Here is an 8,514-nt window from a genome sequence, read left to right on the forward strand (position 1 = left end):
GTGGTGTGCTGCTCAAAACACAAATCACTGTCAAACCAGACACCAAGATTCCTTGCCACTGGCTTCATTTGATCTGATAAACCAAGGCAATCTGTGAACGGCACAATATGTTTTGTCAAATGCTTGGGGCCAATGAAGAGGATCTCTGTTTTATCGGAGTTTAATTGAAGGAAATTATCGGACATCCAGTTTTTTTACTCACTAAGGCAGTCCTTCAATGAAGTTAACATTTCAGGGTCAGTGTGTTTAATGGGCAGGTACAACTGTGTATCATCTGCATAAAAGTGGAAAGCGATACCATGTCTCTGAATAATGTGCCCCAAAGGAAGCATATATAATGAAAATAAAATTGGTCCCAAGACTGACCCCTGCGGCACACCATACTTATCAGTAGAGTATGAGGACCTATAATTATTCAAAGACACAAAGAAACTCCTGTCCGACAAGTAAGATATAAACCAGTCTAAAACAGTGCCAGATATCCCCGCCCAGCGCCTCATTCTCTCCAAGTACAAGTACAGAGCACATTCCACTATCTGCAGCCATCAGAAGATCATTGGTAACTTTGAGCAATGTCGTTTCAGTGCTATGGTATTTCCTGAAGCCCAATTGAAACTTTTCAAAGATGTTATTTGTTTCTAATGTTTTTAGAAGCTGCTTGGACACAATTTAAAAAAAAAAAAAATTGCAATAAAGGGCAACTTGGAGATTGGTCTATAATTTTCGGGGAGGGAGATGTCCAGTCCAGTGGATAAAGAACTATTAAAAATTGAGAGCAAGCAAGAATCCATGACTTTTAGTAAAAACTTTGTCGATATCACATCAAGAGGACTGAAAGATACTCTCGTGTGTGATACCATTTCTACAAGTTCCGTAAGTGTAATTGGATAAAACTTGTTAAAACTGTCAAGCTGTGGGTGTGGAAAATCTGAGTAAGTAGTACTGGGTGTGATAGAAGCTCGAATTAACTCCACCTTTTCAATAAAATACGATAAAAACACCTCACAGTCAGCATCACTTTCAGTAGGGGCACAAGGTGGGGCCGGATTTACCAGCATATCAACAGTCCTAAATAAAAACCTTGGGTTATGGTGGTGCGAGATAAGAAGAGATAAGTTCTGAAAGATATTTTGTTCTCGCCTCCTTAACCATTCTATTATACTGTGACAGCAGCTCCTTCATGCTAGCATAGTGTACTTGGAGTCCAGATTTCTTCCACCTACGTTCTGCTTTCCTATGTTCCCTTTTTAAGCTGCCGGTACTGTCATTGAGCCAAGGCTGCTTTTTTTCTCTAGCCTTCGACTTTACTTTAAGGGGTGCTATAGTATTTAATAAGGCAAAGCAGATCGTATTGAAGTTATCCACCAGATTATTGGTATTACAATACTCAGACAAGGTAGGGCTTTGAATGTCAAAAAGTGAGCAAAATTTCACCACACTATGGTCATTTAGGATGCGAGAACATGTGGCGTGGGATAAGACTGTGGGATTAGCAGGTGACTCACTGTTAAAAGCCATATCCAGTAAATCCACAGTAGAAATTCTCACACCTAAAGTGAAAACAAGGTCTAACGTATGACCACGATAATGTTTCACCACATACATTTTGTTTAAAATTAAAAGAATTGGTGATATTTAAATACTTTGTCATAGTTTAAAACAAGAGTAGATAAACATTCTGGGAGTTCTATTAAAAAGCTGTTTCTATTGAAGCCACGTTTCTGTTAAAAACATAAAATCTAAATGTTCAGATAAAATAAAGTCATTTAAAATAAAAGTCTTTTTAGAGAGAGATCTCACATTAAAAAGTGACATTTTAAGTATATTAGTACTGGTAACTACTACTGCAGGTGCTTTATACACCAGTAGGTGGATGTTATAACTTAATTGAAATGCAGTATTCCTGATTGGGCTTTATAGAATACAGAACTGCTTTTCATATACTTTTACAAAGCTTTCTTTTACAGCTCTGACAGGAAGGTGTAACATATTACTACAAACACAATTTTCAGGCTCATATATATTTAAATATAAATGTAAACAGTGATAAAGTATTCAATAGTAAACTATATACACTTGGACAGAAAAATTTAGACTTGAGTAGAGTCCAGTGGTCCAGCAGAAGCAGAAGTTGTTGTCTCCTACACACCGTAAACAATGTGACCACTGGTTACTTAAAAAAATTATGGCAACAAACTGACACGTAATTTAATTGAATAGATTTTAAGTACTACAAATTTGATTAAAAAGTATTAAATAAATTAACTAAATTCAAACAAAAACTATAAGTAGATGTTAATAAAAACAACAGTTAAAATTTGTTGGATTTATTGATAGCATGCCAACTAATGTGTCATATAGCTAAAAAATATTTAGTAAACCCAAATCAATTTCGCGAGAAAATGTATTTATATTTACTAAGTTTCCAGGCAAAAGTAATTTAGATTTACGAAATATTTGGTGGTAATTGATTTAGATGACTAATTATCTGACTAAAATTGATTTGAATTCACTAAATAAAATAAATCAGATCAACTCATATTTTAGCACATTGTAGCACAAATCTATTCAATTATATTGAATGTCACTTTGTTGCCATAATTTTCCTATGTGTAATCTACTCAATATGACGCATTCTTGCTGCCACAGTTTACTCAACAGATCACCATGCATGAAAAGAACAGCAGTTAAACATTTATTTGTGCAACCTTTTCTAAACATTTATATCTGAAATTGAAAAATCCATTTGTTCAGTGTTTATTTTACAAATGCAAAATGCCAAATGCCAAATTCCAAATCAAAATACTGAAAACTGAACTCAGAAATTCAATAGGCCTCCTTTACAACAAGTTGCAGCTCCTCCACAGTGGGCGGGATTCCTGATAGAAGAACCAACACCTCAATTCGGTCATCAAATATTACTCAGGGAATGTCTCCTTCAGTAACAGTTTGAAGGTCCTTCACAGTGAGTGGGTCATCATGTGACAGTTTTGACAGTGACTTAATAGTTCCATTTCATTCTGTGAGGGTCCCATTTCTTAAGCTAGTACAGTACCTTATTCTTGAGGCTGTTCACTCCTGGGGACAGTTTTAAATAATCCAGCCTGAGGAGGAGTTTCTGGAAGACTTCAAGCGTGTACCTGAGTTCCTTGGGATAGGCAAGATTAACTGCATATGCCAAGCCAACGACCATGGAGCAAGCCCAGAGCAGCCAGAACTTTCCCGCCCTCTACCATGATATCAATGTCGTCCAGATCCTCTGACATAGTAGTCTTGATGATTTTCATCCTTTGTAGAGCAAGGTCCTTTGACACATTGTCTTCATCAGCATCCTGAAATAGCATGAACATTGTGCGTTTAAGACAACCAAAGTAGAATGTCCTAATTGAACAACTTCCAAATTGCTTTGCAACACTTTGGGAAAAGAAATCTGAGATAATGCACTTGCAGAAGAATATTTTCATGCCAGGTACAGGTAAAATGAATCATTCAGCTCACAAACAAACCATTGCTAATTTCTTCTCAGAACTTGTGAATTGGTGAATAGCTTTTTCTACAATCATTAACACAGGCTGGCACCTGTAAACCAATCTCTAAGTCACTATAAGCTCATTCCTGAAGCTTGAAGTCATCCACAACATCAACATCAACTCTGCTCCTTCACTTATTTTATAAGTTGCCTCATTCTCTTTGTAAAAGTGCCTCTCAGCACCTTTGTGAATAGCTTTAAGGAAGAAGGAAGGTTACCTTTTAGCTGGTAACCTTAGGGGCCAAATTATAAATATATAAAATTATATAAATATAAAATAGAGCTATTAGTATTGCATTTCTGGAATACTCGAAAGTATCTAAACAATTTGGTCAGTGCAATAAAAGTATCAAAGTTCAGTTTCCAGCCCTAGAGATGAGAACGTGATTGCCTTCTTTTTAGATTACCCAAGGTACACCATCAGACACTGAATAACAATTACAAAAAATAACAAAATAAACAGTTGTAGGATTGTTTGGAGCCTAAAATTACAGACAAACATAATTCAAGTTCATGGTATAAAAATCATCCACTGTCCTAAAAGGTGAATCCTTGATGTGCTGTCTCATGGACCATTGTAATGAAACACTTCCTGCCATTACCAGGAATGTGTTGGTCCCAGCTAAGAAATAGTGGATAGCACATACACCCCTATAAAATCACAACATTTTACACCCTGTCTTTTGTATGAATTAAACAAACAAGAATCCTTGTTTGAGTGTTGAATTCCAGCGAGTGATTAAACCCTTAATTATGATGGACTGCCTTAACAGTTTGAGTCGAGCATTATATTAAATAGGGTTTACTGTCATTGTGCTTTGTCATTGTGTGTAAAGTTAGCTCTAGGTGGGAAAAGCCAGCCAGCAGCAGTGCTGACAGTGGATTATGAGCTGTACATTAGCTGCCAAGTAAACATCCGACTTCTTCGATAAAAAATGCTTCTTCAGTACAATTTACCTGACAAAACTAAATGCAGTAAATTTAATTTGTAATTAATGTTAACGTTACTCACCTCTGAAAGTAAGTTACTACATTTGTGCATTAATGCAGTCTCTAAGGCTAGCTAGCTTGTTACGGTGGAGGAGGGGTGGAAGCTCATGCCAAGGCCAGTAAAATGACGTTATTGGTAAAATTAGCTGGGCATTATATATACGTTATAGATGAAATTCTAACATTGAAACGAACACAGGCTGACTTAGAATGACGTACATTTTGACTTAACACAGACAGTAAAGTTGGAATGTTTAGTAACCTGCAGTAAAGCATGTTCAGCTGCAACCTGTTACGGCAGCTTGGTTATACAATTTTCATTAACTAACAATAATTAAACCGAATGAAACACGTCTTACCTTTGGTGGTCCCTGACAAATGTGGCAGATGATGATGTCCATGTGGTGCAAAGCAGCTTTGGCGGAAGTGTAAGATGATTAAAACCAAAGACCACCAAATGAGTAAAATTAATACATTTTCTGCATCTTTGACTTTCCTGATAAAATATAATTAAATTCTACTTAGTGATTCATAACCGATTTTATTCAAACTAAATTGAGTAAATTGTAATTAATAAATAATAAAAATTTGTTGAATTCAGCTCAACATGATTCCAAACTGAACATGTTTTTTTTTATTATGTATAGGTTACTAATATTTATTTACTAAATATTAATTAACCCTATTCTCAGTTTTTACAGTGCAGATGACCCTGGGTACTGCAATGGATATTCTTACAACTCATGAGGCAATGTCGCTACCGCCACCTGCTGGTATAGCTAATAAACTGCTCTCACATTTACAGATCTCTGTGGTACAGAGTGGTCAAAATTCCACAAATGCGTAAAAACTGACAGAAAAAACTGTTGTTCCACAAATGCATAAGTAACATTTTGTATGTGAAATTAAAATATGTGTGTACAGAGTAAATTGTAAATATTTGCTATTTGCACTGTACTTTTGTGGATATGATTTTATTATTATTATTATTTTTGTATTTTATTTTTTTTTACAGATCTGTGCAGTACACATTGGACAAAATTCCACAAATGTGTAAAAACGAAGTTACAAATGTAGTTGTATTTAATTCAAAAAGTGAATCTTTGATATACTCTGGATTCATTACACAAAGTGAAGCATTTCTAACTCTTTTTGTTTTCATCTTGATGATTACGGTTTACAGCTAATGGAAATAAAAACTCCAGTGTCTCAAAATGTATAAACATTTTAGAATAAATACTGTTGTGTCAATTTATGGTTACTTTGCTTTAGTTGTACTGAGCACTCCAAGCCTAGATTCACCCAGGACACTCAGAGCACTCCCAAACTGCAGGGGGCAACCATGCAACAAAAGTTGGTGGAACCAACTTTTGAACCAACATTGAAATGTTTGTAGAGAGTTTGGTTGGTTCTCTCATTTATTCCTGGAAAAGGATACTATGATTACAGCTCCTGATCATTCAAAGACACAACTGGTAGGACAATTTATGATTGACTGTGTTTGAATATATTGAGTTTTAAATGTTCAGGTTCTGCTTGGATTGTAATTTGCAATTTAAAATAAGTAATGGGGATTTGTTATGTGAATGTTGAACTTGACAGAAGTAACATGTGCATGAGTTTAATTATGGGATTGGTATTTTCTTGTTAAAATCCTAGGTTAAACTTAATGATCGTGTTTAGTTTGGTTTGAAGATTCAATAGCATTTATTTATTACTTCTGTGAGAAAGTGGTATTGTGATTTATGTGTGACTGATTCATGATTTATCTGTAACTAATTCATGTTTTGGTTTGTGTATTTGAAAGGTTATCAACCTATATCTACTGCTCCATCACTGATCTATCAAGTCACCTTCAAGAAACTATACCATATTATTCCATCACTGGGCTATCAAACCATCTCAAAGAAAATAAAGAATCAAGAAGTGAAAAGATTGAGTTGTCCTTTGCGTTCTTCAGAGAGAAAATCAGTTTTCAAGTTTGGGCTGAGCTGTAATCAATTAAAAAACACAGAACTTGACAAATACATTTCTGTATTATTATAAATTATACAGAAATGTCAACTGAAGAAGAGCTCTCTAATCAGCTAATTAACTCAAAACACCTGCAAAGGTTTCTGAAGACTGTAATCTCTTAGTCTAGTTCTGATGCTCACAATGAACTTCTCCTCAGTATTCTAATTTTTTGAGATGGTCCTCTAAAAGATGCCTCAGTGTTTTAATGTTGACAGCACTAATCACATACAAGGGAGAAAATGGAACATGGGAGACTCTTTAAATGTTTTTGTGTTGAAAATTTAATATCAGCTGTCAAATGTCCAGTAGTCAAGTTGTCCTTGTAACATTACTTACAGTTAAAGCAGGCGTGGAGGCATCAGATCCTCAACAAGAATCTTGTGACCAATATAAAAAGTATCTTTCTCTCTCAAGTGTCCTATTCCAGACAATAATCCCACACAGCCCTGCCAACAGCAGCAATGTTACTCAATATAGCAGGGGAATTAATTAACGTGATAGCAGCCATGGCTAAGGTTTTACAAGTTATACAGCTTCCATCATGTAACTAAGGACTCTACCGCTAGATTATTACGTTTATTACAAGTAACATACTGAGGTGACGTCCAAATAAACGACTCGTAACCAACGGTATGTAAAAGGGTTAATTGATTTGCTCCAAAATGTTTGTTTGAGATGTAAGTAAACGTTAACGTAATTAATAACTGATTCATAGTTAACTGTTAACGTTGGTCTCAACAAAATATAAAGTTAGTGTGGCAAAATAACATTACCACATTTATATTTAAAAAAGCATTTAAAACCTTGTTAAGTATAATGTCAATAACGGATATGTACTGAGTTATTTTAATATTTTCCGGTGTCTTAGGTTGACTGCAAGCTGGTAACGACCATAATCTGGTATAAAGTTTGGCAGCTCAGTCTGGAATTCAATGCTCTGAAGACCGTGGAGATGGTCGTGGACTTCAGAAAGAGCCCATAAAAATGGCTGCAGGTTCCAACCTCCACCATACAGCACCGGGGTTGCAGAAGCCACCTCTGCTAATGCAGAGTACCATATAGCATTAGCTCCATAGCTTGAGCTAACTCGGTCACGTCGAGCTAGGAGGGAGTGGTTTCAGCAACACGTCACCTCAGCTCCACCTACGACCCACCTCTTTGCCCATTTATGGTTATCTGGGAGTGACGCACGATCACACGGTGCCAAGATGGCGCCGGCCAGCTCCACCAATTTCAAAACGGCTCTTCAGAAACCAACGGGTGACGTCACGGACACCACTTCCATTTTTATATATTCTACGGCATGGACACATCCAGTGATGCAACTTGTCCTATTCAGAAGCAGAATCAGAAGCAGTTTTTTTGCCAAGTAGTGTTTTACACATACGAGGAATTTGCTGTGGTGATGAGGTGCTACATGCAGACAGACATACAGTCAAGATAAATAAATGTAGAAATATAGAAATATGGAATGTTGCAGATGCAATTATTATTATTATTATACGTGCATTATTCTGGGTCTGTGCCGTGCAGAAGTAACACAACGGAAGAGAATATTGTGTACATATAAATATATAAACTGACAACATAAAAATATACAACAAAGATCAACAATCTACAATGAATATGTGCGACTTGCCAGGTCTGTGCACGACACAAGATGAAACAGTATTTTCATGTGCCGAGACGATTGTGTTATTTGAGGGGGGGTGGGTGTCAGTGGGGGACCCGGGTCTTGTTAATGAGGCTGCAGACGGGAAGAAACCTTTTTTGTGGCGAGAGGTTTTGGTCCTGATGGACCGCAGCCTCCTGCCAGAGGGGAGAGTCTGAAACAGTTTGTGTCCGGGGTGGGAGGAGTCAGCTGCAATCTTTCCTGCTCGCCTCAGAGTCCTGGAGGAGTACAGGTCCAGAAGAGAAGGAAGATTGCAGCCAATCACCTTCTCTGCAGAGCGAATGATGCGCTGCAGCCTGCCCTTGTC

This window comes from Micropterus dolomieu, linkage group LG09 (assembly GCF_021292245.1).
Source record: "Micropterus dolomieu isolate WLL.071019.BEF.003 ecotype Adirondacks linkage group LG09, ASM2129224v1, whole genome shotgun sequence".
Taxonomy (NCBI): Eukaryota; Metazoa; Chordata; class Actinopteri; order Centrarchiformes; family Centrarchidae; genus Micropterus; species Micropterus dolomieu.